This window comes from Camelus ferus, chromosome 5, assembly GCF_009834535.1.
Source record: "Camelus ferus isolate YT-003-E chromosome 5, BCGSAC_Cfer_1.0, whole genome shotgun sequence".
Classification (NCBI taxonomy): domain Eukaryota; kingdom Metazoa; phylum Chordata; class Mammalia; order Artiodactyla; family Camelidae; genus Camelus; species Camelus ferus.
This window is the reverse complement of record NC_045700.1, coordinates 38,071,612-38,080,103: the sequence shown is the minus strand read 5'-3', so window position 1 is coordinate 38,080,103 and position 8,492 is coordinate 38,071,612.

Genomic DNA, 8,492 nt, shown 5'->3' with positions numbered 1-8,492 from the left:
ACTTGGAGCCCCCACGTTCAATGATTAGCCTAGAGCGCTGATCTCAAGAAGTAAGGAGTAGCTGTCAGGAAACCTGATTGCTATGAATATGCTCTCCAGTGTAGCGAGAGGACGGATTTAATGTCCAGATCTTCCATGTGTGCAACATAAAGGCAGGTATTAATATCAATATAAAGATCAGCACTTATTTATGAAGTGGCTACAGGACTTAAGCAGGTCTATCATGTAGACACAATTCTAATTAGAGTCTGTCTTCATCTCCAAGAAGAAAATAATAATGCTGTATAGAGCAGGCCAGCAGTTGTATGAAAAAAAGAAAGAGACAGAGATTCCGTTGTAACATGTCAACAGTAATTTTTGTCCGGCACGAATAGTAATTGTTTTTTATTTGTTTCTAAATCCCTAAACTTTTTTTTTCAGGTCATAGGTTATAAAGTAATAAATATATATGGAAAACATTCCAGACATTCTTTATAATTTTTAGATATTTTCCACACACAGCATTACCAAATCCCTTTTTACAGGAAATAAATTATTTCATAAGCATCTTATCATCATAGGTGAGCCCTATTGGTTCATAAGTTTAAAATCCAAATTAAAGGCCATGTTCTAGGTGGGAAGAGGAACAGACTAACAGTTAACCATGCAGTTGTTAGAATACATTTGAGCCACCATTTAAGTTGAATATATTTGATGAAATATATTATTCTTTACATACTATTTTCAAAACTGGACATTATTTTGACACTTATGAAAGAAATTTAACTGTTTAATTCAGTAATATATATGTAAAATAATAATGAACCAAAGATGAGCATTTTTTCCAGCTTAAATATTTCCTTCAAACCCTGCCCTCTGCTGCTCTTTATGCATGCTTGTATTTTATTGTGTACCCATAGGATGCATGGACTGTTGGAAGGTTAATTCTTGCCGTCTGAATCCCTTAATGGGCCTTGGAAATGATAATTCATTAAGCTGTAAGGATTTGTATAATACTACAATGACCAAAAACACCCATCAGTGTTATCCTGGACAGGGTTCCCATTTGAGTTCTTTCTCTAAAACATTGATGTTTCTTGTATTTAATTAGAATAAACAGTTTTTTTCTACTGAAAGTCACAAACTTCATGGGGAAAGGTTAGTTAAGGCTCTCTATATTTTGAAATAAACAACTTGGTTCAGTGTTTTGTTTTTATCACTCATTTCTTTTGAGACAAAATGCAAAACTTAAAAGACTGCAAGAAACACGATTTGATGGACTCAGAAAGTTTTACAATGTTATGGTCAGTGTAACCCAAATAGAGCTGCTTCTGTTTGTAGCTTCTCTCAACATGGAGCTGTATTAAAAGAAACCCAACATTAATATCCAGACAAATTAAAAATTAATTTAAATATTTTTGGCACGCAGAAAAAGTCCAAATGGATATTGCATATTATAAAAATATTTTCAAATCTTTTAAATTCTGTGTTTCCCAAAGAACTATAATTATACATGAAAATTACTTCACCACCTCCTTTTCTCTTTCCAAAACTTCTCCAGTTTATTTCCCTAAATAATCCTGTATTACTTTTTATCTCTCCTACTCCTCCCCATCTCTTCCTTTAAATGTAAATCAATATGGTTTTACTGTGTTCATTTCTTTTCCTCTCTTCATTATCCTAGGCTTGATGGGTGCCTAAACCACAAATGGTTTTTTCACCTTGAAAGTGTGCATTTGGAAGTGGGAAATTTTTGTGAATATTCATATTAATATTTGTAGTCTCTGGAATGTCAGAAAATAACAGTGACAATTATCAATTTATTGCCTTTTATCTCCAAATTCAACCTTTTTAACTGCTCCCTAAAAATGCATCTGGGCCTTTTAAATGTTTTGCTCTGCCGGCTATCATGACATTAAAGTTTGCCTGTAGAGGGTGCTAAAGAGGTAGTGCAGAAGAAAGGGCTTGCTTGCTGGTTCTGATGTGCTTACTTGACAAGCTTCTGCAGTGTGGGAGGCCCTCCAGCATCCCATTCCTGCAGTACGTGTGGCTCTCTCCAGCACCAGGGTCTTGCATGGCATCCAGCAGCACTCAGTGGCCAGCAACTGCAGAGTCTCAGGCGGTTTTGTGTAGAGCACCTCCAGTGAGACACCTCCCCAAGAGCAGATATCCCTGGTCCCTAGAGGGCACATTTCCAGCAAGCTCAAAAAGTAGACTTCTGGCAAGTTCCAGTGGTACCATGACAACTTCCTTGCTTTCGGTAACCTACACTTGCCCTCTCCAATAAGGTCTGAATCAGCTTTGAGGGCTCAATCTCAGCCACAAGGGAAGTGGCTGCTTCAGATGTCTGTTATTTCCATATATGTTAGTGTCCTTTTTACTTCTTACTAGCTAATCCTGTTACTCAGAACCCATAAAGTTAATCATTATTTACTTTAAGATTTACCTGTGCAAATTACTCTGTGGTTTCTCCCACCAGATTGGACTCAGATTCATACAATAATATCTAAAGAAATATGAGAATTAGTTCATAATCTATAATTTTCAAACATCCAACTATGTTCTCTTAGATGTAAGTATTGTATTTCACATAGGAAATGACTCAAATGCATCTGACCAATTCTCTAACCAAAAAATTTAGAAACAGGACAGAATGTATTTTATAAGTAGATAATTTCATTTTCTGAATCCAATTAACTAGTTTCATAATAGTATTAACTGAACCCAAAATTCCTGTCTTATGTGAAAGACCGTGGAATGGATCATTGAGAGGATGAAATGAGAAAATGTGTGTATAACAGATTCTTTAATACTTAAAACTCACAGAATAACTCTCAGAGAGAGAGAACTATCTTTGTTTTAGAACCCATCCCCCACAATGTTTGTGTTTATTTTTTAAGATGAAGTCTTCTTATAGTTCCATTGGTAATGAGTCAAAGAAATAGCTAAAATGTTTTGTGTAAGACAGGATCAGTTAGAGGAACTAAAGAGGAGGGGAGAAAACACTGTAGAGAGAGGAAATCCTAGAAGCAAAGCAAGAGGCTGCAGCCCAAGCAGAAATCACCAGTGGAAATTCTACCATCATTGTCCCGAAATACCAGTAAATCTGCTTCTTACACACTTGAGTCGGTGTTATTTGGCATCAGGCATTGGGGAGGTTTGGCAGGGAAATATGGAAACAATGAAGGGTGAACACCACACAAGGCAAAGTGGATACAGAGAAATTCCGGATAACAAATGCTGAGCACTTTTACAGTGACTGACGCAAAGAAAGCATTCAATAAATATTAATTTCCTTTCCTGATTTGACTTACAAGGTGCAATCTCTGACCTTGGGGAGTTAACAAACTGGTTGGCATTCAATGATTATGAGCACAAAATTATTAGAAAAAAATTGAGTATACAACAATTGTGTGGTATACAAATTATAGGTATTGTAGAGTTCAGAAAAGTCAGGGATCAATTGAGAAAACCTTCTGAATTAGAGTGAATAAGAAATCTGAATAATGCCTTGTGTATAATAGATGTTCATAGTTGTTTAAAATAATTTTTAAAAGGAAGAAGAGGAGAAAGTACTTTCTAAATGGGGATGGTGAGGAAGAAGGAAGATGAAAATGAATGCATTTTGCTTATCTAGCTATTAGAATGCCTTACTGAAGTCATTCTAGCTTTTTGAGCAGTGGAGTGACATGTTTTAGAAAAGATGATCTACAAGGAGTTAACAAGCTAAATCATATTGAAGAGAAAAAAAAATTGGAAGGAAAAAGATTAAGGAAGAAGCTGGTTGCCGTCATTCGGGCTGAGGATGATGAAAATCTGGACTCGGTCTTTGGCAGTGAGAGGGAGAGAAATGAGTGGTTCTGGATGATGTTGAAATAAAATCACGAGCTGCGGAAAACATGGTTGGCATAGAATTGATGACAGCAAACAAAAGAAAGACAAAAGGACAGCACAGTTGCTGATAGAAAGAAATACAAGTCATTTCTTTACATCACCTGATTTATGCTCTCCGTGTGACTCAGTCCTGTTCAGCCGTCATCTAGTGTCACGTGTGGTCATGTTCTTGGCACAAGGAGTAACTGCTTCATTTCACCAAAGAACTTACTCACTGGGCTCCAGCTGTTCCTAGTCCGCCCACATGATCACTGAGCTGTGGTGGATACAATTCCTTTGTCCTGAGGAAAAGGTTTAAAATGAGTCAGAATCTCTTGATTTGTGAATAAAGCAAACCCTTCTTCTTCCCAGAGGCTCTAGTTCCCAAGGAGGCTGGTGAGCTTAAGGATCTCGGTTACTTCCTCCTCTGTCCATCCTGGTCCACCAATGGGGGCAAACTGGTTGTGACCCATGTCCTATCTTGGTCTCAAGAGCTAAATAAGGTGCTTTGGGGTACCCATTCCAGTAAAGCCGGGAGAGTGAGCTTCTGATAACGTGGACGACATGGTCTCCACACTCCCCATTCTTTGGCCCTTTCCAGTGCCGCTCTGTCTTAGGCTGTGGCTGGAGATAATGATGCCTTTGTCAGCCTTTAAGATGTTAACCTATTCTAGACCAGCTCTGTTAATATACATATGATACACATAATTAATTTAAAATTTGCCAATAGCAGCATTAAAAAAGTTAAACAGGCGAGATTAATTTTAATAACTTACTTTATTTAGCTCAATATAGCAAAAATATTATATTGATGTTACCAATATAAAATTATTAATAAAATAGTTCACATTGTTTTCCTATTAGCATGAGAAGGGGGAAATCAAGACCCCCCTTGTCTTAAAACTTGGGCTTGTCCGCCACTCAGATCTCTGACTCCCAGCCGTCTGACATGACTCTCCTGGAGGTTGTTGGCTTTTACTGTTCCTGCTTTATCCATCTTCGGCAACTTTATATCTCTGTCTCACACACACGTACTCATCCAGGTCAATGAAAGTTCATTCTGCACAGCACTTCTGATGGCTTTCTTCCAGACCTTACCAAGTCACAATCCATTGATTATTGTCATAGCAAAGACCATTATAACCTAAGGAAGAGGAAGAAGGAAGGCGTCGTTCTGTACCTTCCCCTCCCTGCCCTGATACCTCAAGTCCTCTAAAAGGGATGAGGCACTCAGTTATTAGACCTGAACTGAGTTAGGAGACATTGACTCTCCATCTGATTTTCTCTTACTGAAGTTTTTGTGACTCATTTAATATCTGGAGTATTCTATCACCTAAATGTTACAGAGGCCGTAGCAAAATAATGATTACAAGTGCTCTGTGTTCCTGAAAATCTTTTCTAGCCTATAAACTCAAGTAGAAGATGGGATAAAATCTTACAGAAGGTAGGCAATGTATCTTTTCCTCAAAACTCTTGCTGCCTCTTTCGTCTTGGAAAAATTCACAGGGGTGGCAGGAAAGAATTTTAGAGCAAGTGGCTATTTTCCTAAAGTCATATGAGAAATCTGTTTTTTTGGGGGGGTATTTTTATTGTGTCTATAACTAATATATGACTGTATTAGAAATACCAAAACCATTGAAGTGTCTGTACTTCCGTGAAATATTAGGTTTACCAGTAAGTGATGCTGTAATGGCACTTGGAGGTCAGCGACTAGGGATTTTTCAAAGGAGGGACCCTACATTTAGCGAGGGATAAATTGTGAGAATCCTAGGGACAAGGAGATTCTGGCCTAAGTAACTCTTCAGGCTGTAAGAATATGTCTGAAAATATCTATAATGCACTTTGGATATTTCATTTGAGTAAAAGCAAAACTAGAGCAAGCCCTCAAGCAGTTGAGCATGGCCCCTCCTGTATTCAACAAAGAGGATTTTCTTCTTTCACTGTCCATCAGGAGATGGGAATTTATAGGGGAGAAGGCAATGTTGTTGTTCCTTTTTCCTGTAAGAGTAGGAACAGGGTTACAAAAGAATAAGAGGTCATGCCTCCATATCACACACAAAAAAGTAATTTCTCTGGCCTCATGTTCGCCAAGAGAGAAAGCGTGGGTTTGTGCGCATGCCTCAGTGTGGCCAGTTGGGCATCACATGAAAGGAGAAGGAATTCATGCCCGAGTAGATTGTGTGGTCCACAAAGTCCCTCCTCTGTGACGGTTCATCTGTATGAGCCTGGCGGAGGAGGCAGCATGAAAGAGAGAGCTTGCTGCATCAGAGTTTGTGCCAACTGGACAGGAAAGTGCAATCCCTTAGCCACCAGATGGTCCAGAGAGCCCACCGGCTTTTTGGATCCCACAGGCTCCCATACAACTCCTTGACCACATCGCTAAGCTCTGCCAGTTCAAATTGACTGTTTTACTAAGTCATCTACCATGAGCATGAAACAGTTCAGCGAATGTAGCCAATATGTTATAACTTTAAATAGAGTATAACTTTTAAAAATTGTAAATCACTATGTTGTACACCTGAAACTTATATAATATTGTACATCAACTATACCTCAAAAAAATCTTCCAAAATCTGGCACATGAATCCCACAAAGTTTTTTTCTAGATCTCTAGAATTTTTTTTTTTTTTTTTTTTTTTGCAAGGGGGAGATAATTAGTTTTATTTATTTATTTACTTTTTCAGTGGAGGTACTGGGGATTGAACCCAGGACCTCGTGTATGCTAAGCACGTGCTCTACCACTTGAGCTATACCCTCCCCCCTAGATCTCTAGAATTTGATCAAATGATTTCTCTTGTAAATAATTACAATACTCTTATATTATTATATGAATATATTTTAAACTTCAAGTTGATAAACTCAAACCACAATTAAGTCGAGGTGGGAGACCACAAAGGCGAGCGCTCATGCCCTGAGGGGGTTGCAGAGCCCAACTGGAAGAAGAAAGACTCCTCTTCTTTCCTGGCAAGGACTCAGCCAGTGGAAGGCTTACAGACTCGTTGTTCACTACAGCCCTCTCAACTTCCTTTTTCTCTCTATAAAAGCATTCTCCTTCCCTTGCTGTACAGGAGAACTTGCACTTGGCTTATCGTGGTTACAGACCCCAAATGGCGATTCTCTGCTGATTCTGAATAAACCCATCTTTGCTGGAGAAAAATCTGGCAGTCTATTTATTTCAGGTTAACACTAGAAAAATTATCAGATGGAACACAGAATTGATTAGATTATGTATTAATTGAAATTTCACTAACTAGAATGTCAAAAGGAAGCAGATAGGGAGTTCAACTAATTCTTACGTAACTAATCCACAAAGCAGTACTTCTCACAAATAGTTGGTACTCTTCCCTCAGTTCACAGGGAAGAAAAAAAAAAAAACCGAATAGATGCAGTTAAATCTCCTGTTACTAATTCTCCATGCTATAGTGAATAAAAGTACAATTGGTATTCAAAGTTATACTGAACCAGTGGCACAAGGATTAAATGATAATTGTTAGAAAGCAATGGTTAATATCTGATTGTTTAACAGTCATGAGCTTGGCCCTTAATATCTGACTGTTTAACAGTCATGAGCTTGGCCCTTTACTGGCCACACCTGGAGGTGCTCTCCTCGAGTGGTGTCTAGCTTGGACCCCAGTGAGAGCTGGTGATACCCAGATCCTCTACACCCTTCTTCACGCATTCAGTCAGGTACTATGGTTATTAAGCTCTTACTTTACACCAAGTTGTTCCTATGTCCTTAGGCTGTATGAGTGAAAAAAGCCAAAAATGGAGATAATACGTGAGATAAAGAGGAATAAGCAATCAAAATAACATGTACCTACTTACAGACGTATTCCAGGATTTGGGGGAGTGGTAAAACCTATGGACAAAAAGAAGAGTAAGCTAAGAAAACCTGGAGGTTGAAGGGGGTCAATTTTAAATGAGTGATTCAGCTTCATTGAGAAGGTGACATTTGAGCAAAAACTTGAGCTCATGTTGGCAATCTCTCCTATTTTCTCATTCATAAATCTGGCAACCACTTTTTGACTATTTCTATGAGTTTGACATTTAAAAATTTTTTCACATATAAATGATAACATGAAGTATTTGCCTTTCTTTGTCTAGTTTATTTCACTTTGTATAATGCCTCCCAAATCCATCCACGTTGTTGCAAATAGCAGGATCCCTTCTTTCTCATAGTTGAATGATATTCCACTGTACATGTACACCAGGATTCCTTATCCATGCATCTGTTGATGGACACTTAGGTTGTTCCCCTATTTGGGCTATTGTGAATAATGCTGCAATGACCATGGGAGTGCAGATATCCTGTCTTCATTTCCTTTGGCTATGTAGCCAGAAGTGAAATTGCTGAATTCAAACTTTTTTTTTAGAGATTCTTGAAGGTTATACACCAGTTTATAGTTGTTATAAAATATTTGCTATATTCCCCATATTCAAGCTTTTTAGAGGTTGTCTTCTGTTCTCATAATTATCTTCATGGTCATTTTTCCTATTTTTCTTGAGTGTCTTTTTTCCCCTACTTGTTCTTAGCATCCTTACTTTTTCTTTCATGTTTTAGGGGTTTGATTCTTCTTCTTCTTTTTTTTTTTTTCTAAATATTATTCTTGTCTACTGATTCTTGGTTTTTGTAGGAGACA